Source organism: Schistocerca piceifrons, chromosome 5, assembly GCF_021461385.2.
Source record: "Schistocerca piceifrons isolate TAMUIC-IGC-003096 chromosome 5, iqSchPice1.1, whole genome shotgun sequence".
NCBI lineage: Eukaryota > Metazoa > Arthropoda > Insecta > Orthoptera > Acrididae > Schistocerca > Schistocerca piceifrons.
In genome coordinates, this window is record NC_060142.1 from 274,887,063 (window position 1) to 274,911,040 (window position 23,978).

Sequence of the window (23,978 nt, forward strand, 5' to 3'; positions counted from 1 at the left end):
TATGCAGCCTTTGCAGGACCTTTCGTACTGAATATACTTGTTGTAGTAAATACGAGTAAAACTTGAAAGTAAGAATGAATGTGGCTCAGACTGCGGGTAAATGATCTTCAACTTCATTTTAACAAAATAAAATTCCAGGTTTCTATCCTCCACTTCAATTGTACCTGTTCACATTAAATAATTACAATTAGCCGGTGCATACATACGTGTACTTTTTTTTTCTTCTTTTTTCTCGACCTCCGATCGGTGGTGAAATAAAAAGCACATTGAAAATCAGGTTAAGCTTTGCACAGGGCCTCTAGTATGCCCGTCTATCACGTCATGTCGCAAAGCGAGCAGGTACATATGACTAGAAAGTAGTGTCTCCCGCTAAGTGAGAAGTCCTTTGAGGGGTTTCGCTTGATTTCAGCCCACGTAACAGAACTGTCATGGGTTCCCTTCTTCATAATAATTCTTGGCTGCAAACATCTGAGGCAACGATCGGAGGTTGAAAGAAAACAGCCGTCCTAATCCTATTGCATTACATATGGACTATGCGTTAACAACTTCGTTGACGTCTTCCGTTCGTGAGATTAATTAATGCTCCTATGCTGAAGTCAAAGATTATAATTTCATACAAGCATAGGAGAGAAATATTTATACAGTGATATTGCCCAATTTAAGTACGTGAGGTTATTGAATAAATTGGACAGACTTCCGTAAGACTTTAAAAACAGGACTCCATAGTATTTTAGAAATTACTTTTACATTTCTGTGCCTTTTAGAGTAAAATCAATGACTCCCCCACACCCAAAGCCCGATTCTTTAAAGAATCGAACTACCATGTATAAAACGCCATGTCTTCCTAACTACGTGTCATGAAATGATATTTAGCAGGTGTACGTGGATACTTTCCACAAAATATGATGCGAATAGAGTTAACAGTAAAGAAGCAATAAATTAAAACGTCATGCCTGATGCTGCTATTTTACAGCAAGAACAGCTAAAATGTAGTAACTAATAAATTTTTTTCCATCCGGTATTTTGTGGGAGATTTCAACGTGAAAAAGTTTCAAAAAAAGTTTGAAATTGTAATTAAAGTTCGTTGGAAGTCTCTGAGTGCCCTCATTCTCAAACATTGCGTGAATATAATCCGGATAATTTGGCGCTTTGAGTTACGCTGTCTCAAAACGCAGACACAGTTTCTAACTTTAATACTTGACTTAATGTGTTAAATCTTTGCAAGATTATACTTCTTAATGAGTAGATTACGACAGGAATTTAATTTTTTAAATTCGGTTACTAATTATATGAAATATTGAAAATCACATTTTTGTTGACCCCGAAAGCTGCTACATAGAAAAACTTCAACTGGGATTGTGCGCCGTGCACCAATTTTTTTGGTCGTTCAGTAATATAGATGTTACCCTGTTTAATCATAAGGTTTAAAGGTATAAAGTAACGCCAACACCATCAGACGATACTCAACATATCCATCCATATATGGATATGGCTGGAGCATGGACAGGGGACATCGGCTGGTTAAGTAATTATCAATGTCAATGAAATTCACCAACGGCCGTATAACTTAAGATATGATTTTATTGTGAGTACTACCAGTCTCAGCATTTCATATACATAAGGTGTAACCCTTGGTCTAGGCATGCCGGCACGGTTAACTCAGCGTGTTCGGTCAGAGGGTTAGGAGCCCTCTGTAATAAAAAAAAACTGAGATAATTGATCAACGACGAACTGAAACGGGTGTCTTGCGACGTCCGCCACGAGCAGAAGCAACGAACAAACACGAACAAAATGAGATTTCATTAAAAAAAAGGGGTAGCGTCTTGGATTCATAATCAAAACGTCTTCGGTCCCGGGTTCGATCCCCGCCATAGCCTAAATTTTGATAAATAATCAGCATTGGCGGCCGAAGACTTCCGGCATAAGAAGTCAGTCTCATTCTGCCAACGGCCTTGTCAAAGAGGGCGGAGGAGCGGATAGAGGTTCAGGGCACTCTCTTGTCCTAGGGGTGGGAAATTGCCCCTAAAGGCGGAAGAATCAGCAATGATCAACGACATGAGGATGCAGAAGGCAATGGAAACCACTGCATTAAAGACACGTAACGTGTATCCACAGGACATGTGGCCTGTAATTGAAGAAGTGTCATGATGATCTCTCCATTGGCAAAAGATTCCGGAATAGTCCCCCATTCGTATCTCCGGGAGGGGACTGCCAAGGGGGAGGTTACCATGAGAAAAAGATTGAATAATCAACGAAAGGATAACGTTCAACGAGTCGGGGCGTGGAATGTCAGAAGCTTGAACGTGGTAGGGAAACTAGAAAATCTGAAAAGGGAAATGCAAAGGCTCAATCTAGATATAGTAGGGGTCAGTGAAGTGAAGTGGAAGGAAGACAAGGATTTCTGGTCGGATGAGTATCGGGTAATATCAACAGCAGCAGAAAATGGTATAACAGCTGTAGGATTCGTTATGAATAGGAAGGTAGGGCAGAGGGTGTGTTACTGTGAACAGTTCAGTGACCGGGTTGTTCTAATCAGAATCGACAGCAGACCAACACCGACAACGATAATCCAGGTATACATGCCGACGTCGCAAGCTGAAGATGAACAGATAGAGAAAGTGTATGAGAATATTGAAAGGGTAATGCAGTATGTAAAGGGGGACGAAAATCTAATAGTCATGGGCGACTGGAATGCAGTTGTAGGGGAAGGAGTAGAAGAAAAGGTTACAGGAGAATGTAGGCTTGGGACAAGGAATGAAAGAGGAGAAAGACTAATTGAGTTCTGTAACAAGTTTCAGCTAGTAATAGCGAACACCCTGTTCAAGAATCACAAGAGGAGGAGGTATACTTGGAAAAGGCCGGGAGGTACGGGAAGATTTCAATTAGATTACATCATGGTCAGACAGAGATTCCGAAATCAGATACTGGATTGTAAGGCGTACCCAGGAGCAGATATAGACTCATATCACAATATAGTAGTGATGAACAGTAGGCTGAAGTTCAAGACATTAGTCAGGAAGAATCAATACGCAAAGAAGTGGGATACGGAAGTATTAAGGAATGACGAGATACGTTTGAAGTTCTCTAACGCTATAGATACAGCAATAAGGAATAGCGCAGTAGGCAGTACAGTTGAAGAGGAATGGACATCTCTTAAAAGGGCCATCACAAAAGTTGGGAAGGAAAACATAGGTACAAAGAAGGTAGCTGCGAAGAAACCATGGGTAACAGAAGAAATACTTCAGTTGATTGATGAAAGGAGGAAGTACAAACATGTTCCGGGAAAATCAGGAATACAGAAATACAAGTCGCTGAGGAATGAAATAAATAGGAAGTGCAGGGAAGCTAAGACGAAATGACTGCAGGAAAAATGTGAAGACATCGAAAAAGATATGATTGTCGGAAGGACAGACTCAGCATACAGGAAAGTCAAAACAACCTTTGGTGACATTAAAAGCAACGGTGGTAACATTAAGAGTGCAACGGGAATTCCACTGTTAAATGCAGAGGAGAGAGCAGATAGGTGGAAAGAATACATTGAAAGCCTCTATGAGGGCGAAGATTTGTCTGATGTGATAGAAGAAGAAACAGGAGTTGATTTAGAAGAGACAGGGGATCCAGTACCAGAATCGGAATTTAAAAGAGCTTTGGAGGACTTACGGTCAAATAAGGCAGAAGGGATAGATAAAATTCCATCAGAATTTCTAAAATCATTGGAGGAAGTGGCAACAAAACGACTATTCACGTTGGTGTGTAGAATATATGAGTCTGGCGATATACCATCTGACTTTCGGAAAAGCATCATCCACACAATTCCGAAGACGGCAAGAGCTGACAAGTGCGAGAATTATCGCACAATCAGCTTAACAGCTCATGCATCGAAGCTGCTTACAAGAATAATATACAGAAGAACGGAAAAGAAAATTGAGAATGTGCTAGGTGACGATCAGTTTGGCTTTAGGAAAAGTAAAGGGACGAGAGAGGCAATTCTGACGTTACGGCTAATAATGGAAGCAAGGCTAAAGAAAAATCAATACACTTTCATAGGATTTGTCGACCTGGAAAAAGCGTTCGACAATATAAAATGGTGCAAGCTGTTCGAGATTCTGAAAAAAGTAGGGGTAAGCTATAGGGAGAGACGGGTCATATACAATATGTACAACAACCAAAAGGGAATAATAAGAGTGGACGATCTAGAACGAAGTGCTCGTATTAAGAAGGATGTAAGACAAGGCTGTAGCCTTTCGCCCCTACTCTTCAATTTGTACATCGAGGAAGCAATGATGGAAATAAAAGAAAGGTTCAGGAGTGGAATTAAAATACAAGGTGAAAGGATATCAACGATACGATTCGCTGATGACATTGCTATCCTGAGTGAAAATGAAGAAGAATTAAATAATCTGCTGAATGGAATGAACAGTCTAATGAGTACACAGTATGGTTTGAGAGTAAATCGGAGAAAGACGAAGGTAATGAGAAGTAGTAGAAATGAGAACAGCGAGAAACTTAACATCAGTATTGATGGTCACGAAGTCAATGAAGTTAAGGAATTCTGCTACCTAGGCAGTAAAATAACCAATGACGGACGGAGCAAGGAGGACATCAAAAGCAGACTCGCTATGGCAAAAAAGGCATTTCTGGCCAAGAGAAGTCTACTAATATCAAATACCGGCCTTAATTTGAGGAAGAAATTTCTGAGGATGTACGTCTGGAGTACAGCATTGTATGGTGGTGAAACATGGACCGTGGGAAAACCGGAACAGAAGAGAATCGAAGCATTTGAGATGTGGTGCTATAGACGAATGTTGAAAATTAGGTGGACTGATAAGGTAAGGAATGAGGAGGTTCTACGCAGAATCGGAGAGGAAAGGAATATGTGGAAAACACTGATAAGGAGAAGGGACAGGATGATAGGACATCTGCTAAGACATGAGGGAATGACTTCCATGGTACTAGAGAGAGCTGTAGAGGGCAAAAACTGCAGAGGAAGACATGGATTGGAATATGTCAAGCAAATAATTGAGGACGTAGGTTACAAGTGCTACTCTGAAATGAAGAGGTTAGCACAGGCAAGGAATTCGTGGCGGGCTGCATCAAACCAGTCAGTAGACTGATGACCAAAAAGAAAAAGGTGTATCTGAAGGTGAGGCTAGAAACCTCGAAATCGACCTTGTTTAAATAAAACTGAAGATGACACTCTGAGACATATTTACTCTTATTCTTAATTTATCATAAAATTAAAACTTCAATCTAAAGATGCATTTGAGCACGGCATGGCTTTACTAAACATGGTTCTATTAGAGGCGGTATGCCGTCGCCTTGTCCAGGCAGTTAAAAAGCAACCCACAGTTTAACGTGCTCTCCGAACCACGGTGTAACTTGGGTCATTTTTACATTAACATATCACTCACAGATGTGGAAAAATCGATGATTAACATAAAAAATCACACTACTGTCTGGGAATCACGCCCCGACTTTCAGTCGCGCACGCATCGACTTAAGCGGGAAGTGTAAGTACGAAATTAATGGATGCCAAGAATGGAAAACTTGGTAGCTAGTTAGCCCCATTGATCTGTTTCGATTCTGAAGAAATGCAGGAAGATATACTGACCATACGAATTATCTTAGAAGATAAATTTTAAAAAAGCAAACCTAAGATTATAGAATTTGTAAATTTATACGTTAACAAAGTTTTGTTTTTCAGAAACCTTTTTTGCAATTATTACCAGCCTGCATTTGATATCCTCTCTACTTCGGCCACAGTCAGCTATTTTGGTGACCGAATAGCAATACTCAATCGATTCGTTTTAGTGTCTCATTTCCTAATCTGATCCTGTAGCATCACGTGATTTAATTCGATTAAATTTCATTACTCTCGTTTTACTGCGGCTGAAACTCGCCTTACAACCTCTTTTCGAGACAGTATCCATTCCGTTCAACTGGTCTTGCAAGTCTTTTGCCGTCTCTGACAGAATTACAATGTCATCGGAAGTTTTTATTTCTTCTCGCTGAACTCCAGTTCCCTTCTCCAACTTCTCCTTGGCTTCATTTACTGCTTACTCAATGTAGTGATTGAATAACATTGGATATAAGTTACAATCCTGTCTCAATCGTTCTCAACCACTGTTTGCCTTTCATGCCCCTCGACACGTATAATTGCAGTCTGGTTTCAGTACAAGTTGTAGAAAACTTTTCGCTCCCGTATTTTAACCTGCTACCTTCAGTATTTCAAAGAATGTATCCCAGTAAATATTGTCAAAAGTCATCAGTAACTCTACAAATGATATAAATGTAAGTTTGCATTTTTTCAGTTTATCATCTAAAATAAGCCGTAGGGTCAGCATGGCATCGCGTATTTCTATATACTCATACTGATCTTCTCCACCGCCGGGTTCTATCATAATTCTCTTTCGTTTCAGCATTTTGTAGCCATGACTAATTAACCAGATAGTTCGGTAATATTCACACTTGTTAGCAACAGCCTTCTTTGGAATGGAAAAAATAACACATTCTTCTTTGCGGCGATATCGTATTTGTGTTGAGTGCAGGTGAAAATATTCAGTTATGAGTAATTTATAGTCATATAATCAATCGACACCCTGTGGAGTAAACTTCTGTGGCCAGAGATGGCAGTGTGTCGGTTCTCCAGTTGACACAAGAGTGATGTACTTCATGGCTGCTTTGAAAAAAGAAGATGGACTGGAAACATGTTAGATATGTGGACCACCCTGCACAAGTGTATTACATGTGACGTACTGAAAAACATGAGCGTAAGTGAAGCGCGTACACTATGTGAGCAAAAGTATCCGGACACTTGGCCCTCCATCAAATGGTTCAAATGGCTCTGAGCACTATGGGACTTAACATCTGAGGTCATCAGTCTCCTAGAACGTAGAACTACTTAAACCTAACTAACCTAAGGACATCACACACATCCATGCCAGAGCCAGGATTCGAACCTGCGACCGTAGCAGTCACGCGGTTTTGGACTAAAGCGCCTAGAACCACTCCGCCACCGCGGTCGGCACGCCCTCCATCGATAATGCTGCAGTTCAGTATGGTCTTGGTCCACCCTTAGCTTTGATGGCAGCTTACACTCTCGCATGCATACGTTCAATCAGGTGCTGGAAGGTTTCTAGGGGGATGGCTGCCCATTCTTCACGGAGTGCTGCACTGACGAGAGGTATCGATGTCGGACGGTGAGGCCTGACACGAAGTCGGCGTTCCAAAACATCCCAAAGGTGTACTGTAGGATTCAGGTCAGGACTCTGTGCAGGCTAGTCCATCACAGGGATGTTACTGTCGTGTAACCACTCCGCCACAGGCAGTGCATTATGAACACGTACTGAAAGATACAAGCTCCATCACATAATTGCTCTTCAATAGTCAGAAGCAAGAAGGTGCTTAAAACATCAATGCAGGCCTCAGTTGTGATAGTGCCACGCAAAACAACAAGGGGTGCAAGCCCCCTCCATGAAAAACACGACCACACCATAACACAACCGCCTCCGAATTTTATTGTTGGCACTACACACGCTGGCAGATGATGTTCACCGGACTTTCGCCATACCCACACCCTACCATCGGATCGCCACATTGTGTACCGTGATTCCTCACTCCTCACAACGTTTTTCCACTGTTACATCGTCCAATGTTTACGTTCCTTACACAAAGGAAGGTTTCGTTTGGCGTTTACCGGCGTGATGTGTGGCTTATGAGCAGCCGCTCGACCATGAAATCCCAGTTTTCTCACCTCCCGCCTAAGTGTCATAGTACTTTCAGTGGATTCTGATGCAGTCTGGAATTCCTGTGTGATGGTCTGGATAGATGTCTGCCTATTACACATTACGGCCGTCTTCAACTGTCGGCTGTCTCTGTCAGTCAACAGACGAGGTCGGCCTGTACGCTTTTGTGCTGTACGTGTCCCTTCACGTTTCCACTTCACTATGACATCGGAAACAGTGGACCTAGAGATGTTTAGGAGTGTGGAAATCTCTCGTACAGACGTCTGACAGAAGTGACACCCAATCACCTGACCACGTTCGAAGTCCGTGAGTTCCGCGGAGCGCCCCATTCTGCTCGCTCAAGTCATCTAATGACTACTGAGGACGTTGCTACGGGGTACCTGGAAGTAGGTGGCAGCACAATGCGCCTAATGTGAAAAACGTATTTTTTTGTGGGTGTCCGGATACTTTTGGTCACGTAGTGTAGCTGTGGTCATAACGAGATGGGAATGAATATCAGCCGACTCGTCGTATAGTGTCTTAGGAACTATTTTGTGATAAACTTTGGCTTACCGGGAGCAGTCGTACTCGACGCGCCGAGCTGCTGGCCCCTTTACTCAGTATACAGCATTAGCATGGCACAGGACCCTGCAGACAGAAGGAACCGTTAACACATTAACAGTCCCAGATGATACATAATAGATGTGAATGTTCAACTGAAATACAATATCAATTTGTAGCGTATTTCTCACTTAACAGTTACCACTGGGACGAAATTAAATAATCACTATTATCCTCAAAAAGTATTTTTATCAAATTAAAAAGAATATACATTTTTACACAGGTAAATGTCTCGAGGAAACTTACAGCGGCTTTGGCTCCCTACATAGGAAGAACTCTTAAGTAAACTCATCCACTACGCACGTTTAAAAACTCTTGACTGTTTATTCAATATAAATACAGAAAACTGCGACCAGTTTCTTGAAACCGTTAAACCGGTTTTCGAACCTTTTCAGGTTCATCTTCAGATAGTGCACAGGAGGTTACATGAGTCTTTCGTAGCGTAATGCTGGGTGCTGGCTATGTGACAAGAATATGGAACATACTTTAATGGGTGGCCTTGAATACTGTTTATATGGCGAGTGGATCAAAAATGAATGGAGCCAATTCGCCATGAAAAGCCAGCTCCCAGGATTTTTTCCCTAAATCATCAGTCTTTTGAGTAGTTCAATGCGGTCTGCCATGACTTCATCTCCTGTACCAAGTTTTTGATCTCAGACTAGCACTTGTAACCTACGTCCTCAATTATTTCCTGCATGTATTCCAATCTCTGTTTTTAGCCTCTAGAGTTCTCTCTAGTACCACCCAAGTTACTCCCTGACGTCTTAACAGAAGCCCTATCATCTGTCCCTTCTTCTTGTCGGTGTTTGCCATACATTCCTTTCCTCGCCGATTCCACAGAGAACCTCCCCGTCTCTTATTTCTTTAGTCCACCTTATTTTCAACATTCTTCTGTAACGCACCACATCTCAAATACTTCGTATCTCTTCTGTTCTTACTTGCCACAGTCGATGTTTCACTACAATACAACGCTGTACTCCAAACGTACATTCACGGTAATTTCTTTCTCATCGCCTATGTTTGATACTAGTAGATTTCGCTTGGCCAGGAATGCGTTCTTTGCCAACCCTGCATTACGCTACGAAACAGACATGTAACCTCTTGTGCACCGTCTGAAGATGAGACTGAAAACGTTCGAAAGCGGGTTAATGGAATGAAGAATATTTCAAAAAATGACTGGTTACAGTTTGCTGTATTTATATAGAACTCTGGGTGTTGTGTGCTGTAATTAGGTAAGTTAGGTTGGCTGGCTGGCTCTCAGCACTATGGGACTTAACATCTTAGGTCATCAGTCCCCTAGAACTTAGAACTACTTAAACCTAACTAACCTACGGACATCACACAACACCCAGCCATCACGAGGCAGAGAAAATCCCTGACCCCGCCGGGAATCGAACCCGGGAACCCGGGCGTGGGAAGCGAGAACGCTACCGCACGACCACGAGATGCGGGCTAAGTTAGGTTTAAGTAGTTCTAAGTTCTAGGGGACTGATGACCATAGATGTTAAGTCCCATAGTGATCAGAGCCATTTTTATATAGGACTCTAAAAAGTTTCAGTTGCGTTCTTCTGACCCTTTCATTGAGAAGCGTGGGCGTCATTGTGACGGTGTGTCGACACCAGCTGGCGCCGCAGTGAGAGGAAGCGCGCGCGTAGCCTTCTGCGGTGTGTGAGGTGGCCCGCGGCCGTGTGAATGGGCGGAAGCTGCGTGTGTTTGGGCTGGGCCGCCAAGCCGGTCCCCACACAGCCCGCCCACGCACACACTGGGGCTTTGTGTCCGTGGGCACAGGCAGCGGCTCCTCCGCCTCCACACCCTCCCTCACTCAGTGGGGAAACTCCCAAACACTTGAGGTCCGGCCGCCACAATAGCCGGAAGCGAGGCCGCTAGCAGCTGACTGACCTCGCGGGTACGTTCTGCACGGTCTCAGACATCTTCCCAGTAATTCCGCAGTACTATCTTAACTCGTGTTTCATTAGTGTGAACACGTACGTCAATGTGTATCTCCGTGTTTTCGCAGCGCAAAGAGTATTCCATAAAATTTCGGGCTAGCAGCCGCATAAATTCAGCTTCTTCTTCTAAGAAACCAACAGAGGGCACAAGAAAAGCGCAAGAAGACACGGAAAGTTTTAAATCCATGACTTTCCTGCCATACATGGGAAGCCTTTCGTCAAAAATAGGACGGATCCTCAGAAAACACAGTCATTTTTCGTCCTCCACCAAAGACTGCAGCACTCCTGGGTTCCGTTAAAGATGATTTGGTGCTTCGGAAGCCTGGGTTTTATGAGATCCCATGTGAGTGCGGCCGTTCATACATCGGACAGACGACACGTACAGTGCAGGAGAGATGCACAGAGCACTGCAGGTACACCCGTCTCTTACAACCTAATAAATCTGCGGTAGCGGAGCACTATATTGACACTGGGCACTCTATGGTGTACAATAATGTCGAAATTTTAGCCTCGACTTCATCTTTCTGGGACTCAGTAGTGATAGAAGCAACTGAAATTCGGTTGGTGACGAATTTAATTAATAGAGATAGCGGCTTCAGCCTGGACGAATCATGGAATCCGACAATTTCTGTAGTTAAATCACAAAGACGTCGCGACGGTGCATCTCTCCGTGACACATCGATATCGCCGTGTGGGTCGACTGCGCAGCCGTAGAATTAATTTCCATGCATATGTTACACCTCTTTGCCGCCTATCAACGTCTCTGGCGCCTTGTGTATCTTTGGCCGCATACGCAGTGGTTCGGTCCTCGGGTTTAAAAGGACGGAGCAAGTGCTGGAGAATTAGTCACCTCGGCTCACTCTGATGATGGCTGAACGGTATTAAGCCGAAATATTAGAAGAAGAAGCTGAATTTATGCGGCTGTACACACGAAATTTTATGGAACATTCGTCATTGTCACCATCATAATCAGCTATTTGACACCGACTAGTGGACGTAGGCTTGCTCCAGATTTCTCCATGCGTTACACACTGAAGTGCCAAATAAACTGGTATAGGCATGCGTATTCAAATACAGAGATACGTAAACAGGCAGGATACGGCGTTACGATCCGCAACGCCTATATTAAGACAACAAGCGTCTGGCGCAGTTGTTAGATCGGTTACTGCTGCTACATTGGCAGGTTATCAAGACTTAAGTGAGTTTGAACGTGGTGTTATAGTCGGCGTACAAATGATGGGACACAGCATCTCCGAGATAGCGATGAAGTGGGGATTTTCCCGTACGATCATTTCACGAGTGTATCGTGAATATCACAAATCCGGTAAAACATCAAATCTCCGCCATCGTTGCGGCCGGAAAAAGATCCTGCAAGAACGGGACAAATGACTACTGAAGGGAATCGTTCAGCGCGACAGAATTGCAACCCTTCCTCAAATTGTTGCAGATTTCAATGCTGGACCATCAACAAGTGTCGACGTGCGAAACATTCAATGAAACATTATGGATATGGGCTTTCGGAGCCGAAGGCCCACTCGTGTACCCTTTATTACTTGACGACACTAAGCTATATGCCTCGCCTGGGTCCATCAACACCGACATTGAACTGTTGACGAATAGAAACATGTTTCCTGGTCGGACGAGTCTCCGTTTCAAATTGTATCTAGCGGATGGACGTGTACCGGTATGCAGACAACCTCATGAATCCATGGACCTTGCACTCAGCAGGGGACTGTTCAAGCTGGTGGAGGCTCTGTAATGGTGTGGGGCGTGTGCTGTTGGAGTGATATGGGACCCATGATAGTCTAGATACGTCTCTGACAGGTGACGTAAGCCTCCATTCATGTGCATTGTGCATTCCGACGAACTTGGGCAATTCCAGCAGGACAATGCGACACTTCACACGTCCAGAATTGCTACAAAGTGTCTCCAGGAACACTCTTGTGAATTTAAACACATCCGCTGGCCGCCAAAATCCCCAGACATGAACATTGTTGAGCGTATATGGGGTGCCTTGCAACGTACTGTTCAGAAGAGATTTCCACCCCCTCGTACTCTACGGATTTATGGACAGCGCTGCAGCGTTCATGGTGTCAGTTCCCTCCAGCACTACTTTAGACATTAGTGTAATCCATGCCTCGTCGTGTTGGGGCACTTCTGTGTGCTCGCGTGGGACCTACAAGATATTAGGCAGGTATATCAGTTTCAAAAAATGGCTCTGAGTACTACGGGACTTAACATCTCAGGTCATCAGTCCCCTAGACTTAGAACTACTTAAAACTAACTAACCTAAGGACATCACACACATCCATGCCCGAGGCAGGATTCGAACCTGCGACCGTAGCGGTCGCGCGGTTCCAGCCTGAAGCACCTAGAACCGCTCGGCCACCAACGTCCGGCATATCAGTTTCTTTGGCTTTTTAGCATTCAGTTTTACACATATATGTTAGTTTCTAATGTCAACTATCATCCTTCCATTAGAACACCTTCTCCTGTTCTTCTTATATCTAGGACTCCAGCAGAGAACTCCTATCTCCGTTTACTTTTCCTTCGATTCCTAATTACATTTTTTTAAAATTTTAGGCACAGTGACATTTGCTGTTGTTGTTGTTGTTGTGATCTTTAGTCCGAAGACTGATTTGATGCAGCCCTCCACGTTAGTTAATTCTGTGCAAGTTCTTCACCTATGGGCAACTACTGCTACCTACATTCATTTGAACCTGCTTGTTGTGTTCGAGCCTCGGTCTCCAACTTTTACTCACCGTACTGCCCTCGATTATGATTCCTTGATACCTCAAGATATGTCCAATCCACTGATATCTTCTTTCAGTCAGGTAGTGCCATGAATTTCTTTTCTCCCCAATTCGGTTTATTATGTAAAAAGAAAAAGGTTATACGAATCAATAATAACAAATTATTTGTTTATATAGAGCGGAGTTCTGGGAAATGACATAAGACGACTTAAAGCCGCGCAAACAGATTTTTTTGAGAAGATGTAGTAGAGTTTCAAGGTGGGAGAAGATTCAAAATAAAAAAGGAAGCGAATGAAATTTCCCACGTGTGTGTATAGTGTGTGTGTATTAAACCGGGGACCTAGAAACGACGGACAGTCTTCCTACCGCCGTAGCCTTCAGTGGTTCACAACCCCACAACAGGCCACAGCAGTCCACCCACCCCACCGCCGCGCCGCACCGAACCCAGGGTTATTGTGCGGTTCGGCCCCCAGTGGACCCTCCCCCCGGGAACGTCTCATACCAGACGCGAGTGTAACCCCAAATGTTTGCGTGGTAGCGTTATTAGGGTGTACGCGTACGTGGAGACAGTGTCTGCGCAGCAATCGCCGACGTAGTGTAACTGAAGTGGAATAAGGGGAACCAGCCCGCACTCTCAGAAGTAGATGGAAAACCGCCTTAAAAACCATCCACAGGCTGGCCAGCACTCCGGGCCTCGACACTAATCCGCCGGGAGGATTCGTGCTGGGGACCGGCATGCCTTCCCGCTGGAGAAGCAGCGCGTTAGACAGCGCGGCTAGCAGAATTTCCCATCACTGAATATGTGGAAAAACGGCATTTAAAATGATGTGGGCAGCTGATGAAATTAGGGGGTGAACGATGGGCGAAAAATAAGGTATCAAAGTAAACTGACCATTTTCAGAAATAGAAAAAAAATCTACATTATAAATTTAAAATCAATTCTATAGTATCTAAAGGAAATATCCAGATAAATGAGATTCATACAAACACGCTGCAGGTTGCATTAGATGATCAAAGCATCGTCACACACAGGCTAAGAACAACACCAGCTAACTCCTTACTTCAAGTCCTCAGGGCCGTGGGGACGTGAGGCTGCAGCTTGGTACGTTAGCCGCTGGAGCGCTGGGATCGAGATGAACTACAGTGAACTCGGAGTCGTTTCTCTGGCTTTCCGGAAGCTGTGCTTCTCATCAGTCACCGCCACTCCCACATTAGCTCACAAGAGTGCCGCCTTAGGTTTATCTGAGTGCTTTTTACGTTCTGTAAGTTTACACTCAGAATTTATCCACGTCATGCGGCACTACGTCTGGGTAACCGCGCCTTGATTCAAGTGATGTGCTAGACGACGCATTAAATCATGTTTACAGCACAGCAATGTATACACCTGACACGTCGAGTGCTGAATACTTGCCATTTCTTTTCTTCGCCCTGTGTTGCAGCACAACAGAGCAGTACCACATTGTTGTAACGATATTAAAAGCTTTTTTCTTTTAATGCAACAGAATATCCGGAAAAACCGTTAACGTTTTTCAAGAGAAAAAATTCAAGGTCACCTCGCTCTTGCACCCTTACGGTGTGGGCAGCACATTCTCAAAGTCAAACTCAAGCTCGCAGAGTAAGCGATGGGAATATTGCGAGGATCCCACATTCCTGTCCTGGGCGAGTAGTTGTTTGCTGTTTTGTTCCTCCAACCTGTTGTGGATCGTCAGGTTTAGTGCTGCTGCAGGAATGGTTCTTCCGGAGGTGGAGATTTCGGGTCGTCCCAGTCAAGAGTCCCAGACTTCCTCCAGCCTATGAGGAGTGGGGACTTCCAAACAGCCAGCCTCTGAATAATCCCATAAGTAAGAGTCAGGCGGATGTGTCTCTTTAAATACGTTTGTTTATATGCTACAGACAGTAATAGTATATTTTCACTTTGACGGATATCTACATCTACATCTCTACTCCGCAATTCATACTTAAGTACCTGGCAGACGGCTCAGTCAACGCCTTTAAAACTATTTCTCTAGCGTTCCATCCTCGAATAACGCGCGAGAGAAACAAACAGTTAAATCTTTCGTCTCTAATTTGTCTTATTTGTTTCTTTCTATGTAGATTGGTGCCAACAAAATATTTTCGTATTCAGAGGAGAAATTTTGTGACAAGATCTCACAGTAAAGAAAAACGTCTTTGTTTTTATGATTGCCACCGTATCTGTGACACATCTCCCCTCCTCCCCCTCCCCCTATTTCGGCATAGTACAAAATGAACTTCCCGCCTTTGAACTTTTTCGATGTCCTCCGTCAATCCTATGTGGTATGGATCCCATATCGCTCAGCAATATTCCAGGAACGGACGGACAAGCGTAGTGTAGACAGTCTCTTTAGAAGATAAATTGCATCTTCTAAGTGTTCCGCCAATAAAATGCAGTCTCCTATTCGCCTTCCGCGCAGTATTGTCTGTGTGATCGTTCCAGTTTAAGTTGTTCGTAATTGTTATCCCAAGGTATTTAGTTGAATTGGTAGCCTTTAGATTTGTGTGATTTATCGTGCAACTATGATGGGTGACCTCACACTTTTCATTATTTAGACTTAATTACCACTTTTCGCACAATACATATATCTTGTCTTAATCATTTTGCAATTGATTTTGACCATCTTGTGACTTTACTGGACGCCAAATGACAGTATCATCTGCGAACAATCTAAGATGGCTGCCAAGATTGTCTCCTAAATCGTTTATATTGATCAGGAATAGCAGAGAGCATGGAACACTTTCGTGGGGAACACCAAATAACACTTCTGTTTTACTGGTAACTTACCATTGATAACTATGAACTGTGATCTTTCTGACGGGAACTCACGAATCCAGTCGCACAACTGAGACAATAATATGTAGACGCGCAGTTCGAAGTCTTACGAGAAACAGCATCAAAAGCCTCCTGGAGATCTAAAAATATGGAATCAATTTGAGATCCGCTATCGATAACATTCATTACTTCGTGTTTCACGAGAACGATGTTTCCTGAATTCATGCTGACTATGTTTCAATAAATCATTTTCTTCAAAGTAATTTATAATGTTCGAATACAGTACGTTCAAAATCCTACTGCAGATCGCCGCAAGTGATATGCATCTGTAATTCAGTGGATTACACCTGTTTCCTTTATTATGTACTGGTGTGACCTATGCAACTATTCACTCTTTAGGGTGCAGATCTTTAATCGAGCCAGCTATTGAGTATGATTGCTAAGTATGGGGATATTATATCAACATACTCTGAAAATAACGTAGCTTGTTGGTTAGTTGGTTTGGGGCGAGGGGACGAAACAGCGAGGTCATCGGTCCCGTCGGATTAGGGAAGGATGGGGAAGAAAATCTGCCGTCCCCTTCCAAAGGAACCATCCCGACATTTGACTGAAGCGATTTAGGGAAATCACGGAAAACCTAAATCAGGATGACTGGACGTGGGTTCGAACCGTCGTCCTCCCGAATGCGAGTACAATATGCTAACCACTGCGCCACCTCGTTCGGTAACCTAACTGGTGTACAATCTGGAAATCGGCTCATGAAATAACAATCAATTGTGGTCGTCATCTTATTAATCACAGAGATGATCGTATCAAATTCTTCTTTTCAAATGGAACGTCCTATTTTTGATTGAAGAGTAGAATTCTCAAGCTAGTTGGGCATCAGTCAGTTTTTCATTACAAAAATCAATTTAAACGTTAAAAAAACTTTTACGAATTGATGACGACATGATACTGCAAACAACCCCGATTTTCGCTGACTTATTCCACGCTGCTTCTTTCAAATCCTCAAAGTGGCAAAACATCCCTTCTTTCGCGAACGTAGTTTCACATGCGTGATGGTACCTAAATCGATTTTAACTTTGGGACAGACTCTTCGCTTTTTCATTTGTCCATTTAAAATTTGCAATAAAAAACATATGATAATGATGGGAAACTGTTGCCATAGAGCATATGCAGTGTAACACAACAGCTGTAATTTACTATTGCAGAGTTTACGGACTCATGCCGCAATTCGCGACGCTAGCTCTTCCTCGAAGCACAGCAAATGGGTGTGCAACGTCCTCCAGTTGTAATTAACATACTGAACAGAAGTGTAACCCCCGTTCTCGTAGACACTGTAAAAACCGTTTACTGGAACGCCCAGTTGTCTTATATGAGTCACTCATTGGAAGACAATGGTCTGTTCAGAAACCTGTTGTACTAACCGCATTCCTTTGGACCGGGCGATTTGGAGAAAAAGAGTGACACGCTTTTGTTTCTTCAGCAGCATGACGGACAAGCACTCTGAAGCACTCCCGTCGTTCTAGCGACCTCGGTATCTCGGGACGGTCCCTTTTATTCTGGCACGCTGTTTTACTTCCAACGTACATATTCGATTCTCATGGTCATTGAGAATGGGATGCACTTCCTAGTTGCTTACAAAAAGCAATCTGAATTTGCTGAACCAATGAAAGAAGACCTGAGTCGAAAAAAGGCCCCGGGAGTAGACAACATTCCAAAACTGAGCAAGATGTATGAGACAGGCGAGAATCCTCAGACTTCAAGAAGAATATAATAATTACAATCCCAAAGAAAGCAGGTGTTAACAAATGCGAAAATTACCGAACTATCAGTTTAATAAGTCACAGCTGCAAAATACTAACACGAATTCTTTACAGACGAATGGAAAAACTGATAAAAGCCGACCTCGGGGAAGATCAGTTTGGATTCCGTAGAAATGTTGGAACACGTGAGGCAATACTGACCCTACGACTTACCTTAGAAGCTAGATTAAGGAAAGGCAAACCTAAGTTTCTAGCATTTGTAGACTTAGAGAAAGCTTTTGACAATGTTGACTGGAATACTCTCTTTCAAATTCTGAAGGTGGCAGGGGTAAAATACAGGGGTCGAAAAGCTATTTACAATTTCTACAGAAAGCAGATGGCAGTTATAAGAGTCGAGGGGCATGAAAGGGAAACAGTGGTTGGGAAGGGAGTGAGACAGGGTTGTAGCCTCTCCCCGATGTTATCCAATCTGTATATTGAGCAAGCAATGAAGGAAAAAAAAAGAAAAATTCGGAGTAGGTATTAAAATCCATGGAGAAGAAATAAAAACTTTGAGGTTCGCCGATGACATTGTAATTGGCTCTGAGCACTATGGGACTCAAATGCTGAGGTCATTAGTCCCCTAGAACTTAGAACTAGTTAAACCTAACTAACCTAAGGACATCACAAACATCCATGCCCGAGGCAGGATTCGAACCTGCGACCGTAGCGGTCCTGCGGCTTCAGACTGCAGCGCCTTTAACCGCACGGCCACTTCGGCCGGCTCATTGTAATTCTGTCAGAGACAGCAACGGACTTGGAAGAGCAGTTGAACGGAATGGATGGTGTCTTGAAAGGAGGATATAAGATGACGATCAACAAAAGCAAAACGAGGATAATGGAATGTAGTCGAATTAAGTCGGGTGATGCTGAGGGTATTAGATTAGGAAATGAGACACTTAAAGTAGTAAAGGAGTTTTGCTATTTGGGGAGCAAAATAACTGATGATGTTCGAAGTAGAGAGGATATGAAATGTAGACTGGCAATGGCAAGGAAAGCGTTTCTGAAGAAGAGAAATTTGTTAACATCGAGTATAGATATAAGTGTCAGGAAGTCGTTTCTGAAAGTATTTGTGTGGAGTGTAGCCATGTATGGAAGTGAAACATGGTCGATAAATAGTTTAGACAAGGAGAGAATAGAAGCTTTCGAAATGTGGTGCTACAGAAGAATGCTGAAGATTAGATGGGTAGATCACATAACTAATGAGGAAGTGTTGAATAGGATTGGGAAGAAGAGAAGTTCGTGGCACAACTTGACTAGAAGAAGGGAGCGGTTGGTAGGACACGTTCTGAGGCATCAAGGGATCACCAATTTAGTATTGGAGGGTAGCGTGGAGGTTAAAAATCGTAGAGGGAGACCAAGAGATGAATACACCAAGCAGATTCAGAAGGATGTAGGTTGCAGTAGGTACTGGGAGATGAAGAAGCTTGCACGGGATAGAGTAGCGTGGAGAGCTGCATCAAACCAGTCTCAGGACTGAAGACCACAACAACAACAATAACATGAAAAATGTGGCGCAGCTGCATAGGAAACATTGTCCCTAATTTCTGCTAAAGTGATACTATTGAATTCGTCAGTGCCCCCGCTGACAACAAATTTAGCATCAGTTGTAAACTCCTGCATTTGTGGAAATGGTAGCACTAAGTATCAACTACTGCATCCCTCTTTCTGTCAAGATAATATACTGACTGTAGTTTATTAAACGACAACAGACAGCATCTTGTACTCCTCCCACTACGTCGAGGACAACATTTAGGCTTTGCTTAGACCACTCTGTACAAACAGGGAAAATTCGGCGGGAAGGCAGTGAAATTCCATAGTGATTAAAAATTTCCGGAACACCGACACTTACACCAAATCACTACGTTACTACCGAAACGTGGAAGTCATGTATTTAACAGTACTCGAATTCACAAAGAATTAGTTACAAGTGTCGAAAAAAGAAAATTAGGAAACAGAAATTAACGTTCGATGAAATGGAGCTGCAAGGCGTTCAAACTCCTAAAAGCACGGACATACGCTACAGCAGTATAGGGCAAGAAGAAACCATACGAATAAAGACCAAGGGAGAAACTAGAGAATTAAAAAGAGCGTAAAACAGCTACGATGTCTTTCTACTCTACAGTTCAATTTACATATCGACGAAACATTGAAGCAACTAAAAGTAAGGTTCAGAAGTGGTGCTAATGATATTGCTGCCGTCTGTGAAAGTGTTACAGGACTTGTCGACTGGAGTTAACAGACTACTGAGCACAAAATATCGGTTCTGAGCGTCCGCAGCTCGTGGTCGTGCGGTAGCGTTCTCGCTTCCCACGCCCGGGGTCCCGAGTTCGAATCCCGACGGGGTCAGGGATTTTCTCTGCCTCGTGATGACTGGGTGTTGTGTGCTGTCTTTAGGTTAGTTAGGCTTAAGTAGTTCTAAGTTCTAGGGGACTGATGACCTAAGATGTTAAGTCCCATAGTACTCAGAGCCATTTGAACCATTTTTGGGTTCTGAGCAAATCGAACGAAGAAGCAGTATAAATGAGTTTAGCTACAAACTTCACATTGAAGTCAGGATCACGTAGCAGACCAAGTACAGATATTCTGCTACTAGGAAGCAAAATAATCAATGGCGTATGAAGTAAGGACGTAAGCGGCAGGTTATAATAGGCAAGCAGAGAATTCCTCTCCATAAGACGTTTGCTAGCATCAAACATGAGCCTTAACTTGAGAACGAAATTTGTGAGGAGGTACGACTGAAGCGCATCGTTGTGTGGAAGTGAATCGCGGAGAAATCGGAAAAGAGAGCCTAAATGTTTGAGCTGTCTTACAGATAAGTCCTGAAAATTAAGTGGAATGATTGAGTAGCGAGGAAATCAACGTGTGGAAAAACGTTAATATTATCAGTCGAAACGCATCGTGTTTATAATAATATATCTTTATTGGATATTCTGATTCAAGCTGATAAATAAGTTCCAAATATATATTCCTTGCTTTTCTCTTTACTTTTCTTTTCCCTTTTATCATCTACCTGGCTTTTTAGTCACCAGGAAAAGGCAGCTTGGACAAGAAACAGACTTCCACTGAATTGGTTGGGTTGTTTTGGGGGAAGAGATCAAAAAGCGAGGTCATCGGTCTCATCGGGTTAGGGAAGGACGGGGAAGGAAGTCGGCCGTACCCTTTCAAAGGAACTATCCCGGCATTTGCCTGGAGCGATTTAGGGAAATCGGGGAAAACCTAAATCAGGATGGCCGGACGCGGGATTGAACCGTCGTCCTCCCGAATGCGAGTTCAGTGTGCTAACCAGTGCGCCACCTCACTCGGTCCACTGAATTGTTAATAAGAGAAATAACACATATGAAACACCTTATTGGATAACTTTCACACACGTTGTTCTTATTTGAACTCTAAAGCTACAATTATCACTATGGCGTAGTAATGTAATATCTTTGCAGCTTGAAGATTTGCATGAAGTGAACTACACGATACACATTCAGCACTTCCCTGCAACCACTGAAAATAGGTAGAAGTAGTGCCAGCTAAATTTTGTATGTATTTTGAAAGATTACTCAGGAGGTTTCTTATTTAGAAATAGCATTTGAATGTAGTTATTGGGAAGATTGTGTTATGCCTCGAGTAGGAAGGAGACGTTACTATCAGTACTTGTTGGAATTCGACGGTGTAAGGTTGGTGCACTATCGAGACTACGGTTTCTCGTTACTCGGAACTGCTGCTCGAGTTGGTCGGGATCGCATGACTGCAGTGAGAAAATGGAACCGTTGGGTTTTGATAGGCCATACTCAACACCATGCTGGATTTCAACGACCCCTTGAGACCAGCGTGCGAGAGGAAAGACACACAGTTTGCACAGTCATGCAGGTTCGATTAGGAATATCACGTACTCTGTGTCAAGGAATGTTTCAGAGAAACTAGTATCCATGCGCTCAGTGCGTCCACTCTGGAGCACCAGGCATTGTTAACTCGGTAACCATCGTCGCGGATTTTTAAGGCTGAATTTTACTTGCCCATTAGATAGATCGGTCCCAGATTAGTGCAGTGCGATGTTCGTTATAGTGATACGTATTACCAGGGACAATAAAACACTAAGAATAACAACCAGTACTCTAGTAGCGCCTGAGCAGCGCTGCTGCAAAGCGGTAGCATTCAGAACAGGCCAAGACGTTGCTATCGCTGCAAGAGTGTTGGTTAATTTGCGTGTTTTATTGACCCTGTTAGTACTTGCCGATAAAACAAATATCGCACTAGACTATTTTGGGTCCGCTCTATCGAATTGTTGTGTAAAACTCCGCTTGAAAAATCATTTTGCTTGCAACGGGGAACATACAGATGCCTTCCGTCGACAGTAGGCGTCGGATGGAAGACATGACGGCAGAAATTGTTTGGACTGACTACAGTTACATACCGTAAAAACGAAACTGTGAATATCTGCCGACACAATAGAGAAAATGCGCCTGACGTCTCTTAGCAGACTAGTGTTGAGAAACTGACCTACTTTGTTATGTCAGTGTGGTGGAGCTCCATCCTGTTGGAAAAACGAAGTCATCGGGGTAGTTCTGAAGACGTGGAAACAGCCAGTTCTACAGCATTTGAAAGTAGCTCAACACTGGACAGCGTGCACGAGACTCCGGGACACAGCCTTGCATTCTTGGCCTCCAAGATCGCAAGAAATGACCCCATACAGTTTTTTTTTCTTGCGGGTGTATAGGACGGAAAGTGTGTCCATCTCCCTTTCACATCGTGACATAGAAAATGTGAAGAACAGAATAATAGCCGCCATAACTTCTGTAAAAGCAGATACATTGTGTAAAGTTCATGACGAATTTAGCTATCTTCTAGATGTTGCTTGTGCTGGTGCTGGTGGACACAGAACGTTTGCAAAAGCATAGCTAAAACTAAGGTTTTGTGAGTACTTTGCAATTCATCCCATGTTTGTAGTATATTTTTATCAATAAGTCTAGAGTTTTGAAATCAGACCTTTCTTTTTGAAACACCCTGTAAATGCCGTTTGTTAAGGAGAGTAGAGTGCGCTTATAAAATAGCGATTCACATTCCAGAGCGGTCCTCAAACAGCGCCTGAGATGTCGCTTGGGCGGCGGAAGTGAGCATGCGTGAGTCACGCAGCGGAGAGGCCCTACAAGCTCAGCACAGCACTCTGTACCGCGGTCCCGCCCCTCCACTGGCCAGCTGCACGACTCTGCCAAATTCACTACTGCGCCCACAGTCACAGCTCACCAGCCAGACTCCCTTCATTCTCAGCAGGTATGTTATCCCATCGACAGTATCCGGATGTTTATTAGCAAACATTAATATAGGATGCGCCCACCCTTCTCATTTGAGACGGTTTGAACTCTTCTCGCAACACTTTCAACGTTGTGTCTGAATGTCTGTGGAAAAGGGCAGCCCATTCTCCCTCAAGCGCCGAAATCAGACAAGGTAGTGAAGTTTGAACGTTTGTGTCTGGGCTGAAGCAGACATTCTAATTCATCCCAAAGGTGTTGCATTGCGTTCAGATCGCGACTCTCGGCAGGCCAATCCATTTCAGGAATGTTGTTGTTTATCCTTTAGCATTTAGCGTTTTCCTAACCACTATAAAGAGAACACACCCCAACCGAAAAAGAGCCCATACAGTAACACCACCTCCTCCATACTACACTATTCGCCCTAGACATAATGGCAAATAAAGTTCTCCAGGCTTCGCCAAACCAAAACCCTTCCATCAGATTACCACAGGGTAGAGCGTGACTCATCACTCTAAGCCACTCTTTTCGGTCATCCAATGTCCACTGGTGTCGCTCTTTACACCAACTCAGGTATCCCTTAGGCCGATATTACACTATCAAATTTCTTTGTCAAAGTTGATATGTCAAATATTTATGTCAAAGAAATTTAATGGTGTAATAGGGAACTTTGTCAAATGTCGCCTGTCGTCAAATAAATATGATCAAATCTAGGGCCTCGCTGTAGATTTGATCATAAACGTCGTTTGTCTTCTGCTCACTGCAATGTGAAATGTAACCGCTTGGAGCGCTGGTGTCGCTACAGCTATTTGAAGTCTCTGCAGTGTGTTTGTAAATACGGGTTAAAAATTGGGGTGGTCCTGCGACTCTTTTTTTCATAATTTCAATAAACTTGCGCAACAAGGTTGGAGGTGGGCAAGGGGCACAGTCCATGTTATTAATTGTGTGTTGATGGGCAAGTGGAATATGCTGCAGGCGACTTTATGTCCATAATCACAGCTACAGTCAGCCACCTCTACATCTGGAAACATCCAGGCAGCTTTTCAGCAAACCGGAATAGAGCATAGAAAATAAAAAAAACAATCTTTCTTAGCCTTC

General features: G+C 43.4%; 1 protein-coding gene across 2 annotated transcripts in view; it reads right to left on the reverse strand.

The window, feature by feature from the left end:
* The window catches only part of LOC124798296, a 346,948-nt gene that overhangs the window by 247,174 nt on the left and 75,796 nt on the right, over positions 1-23,978 (reverse strand). For both annotated transcript variants that reach the window (XM_047261626.1, XM_047261625.1), the window contains one exon: positions 8,298-8,372. The gene's annotated coding sequence lies outside the window, so the exon portion shown is untranslated. The remainder of the gene's footprint in view (positions 1-8,297; positions 8,373-23,978) is intronic.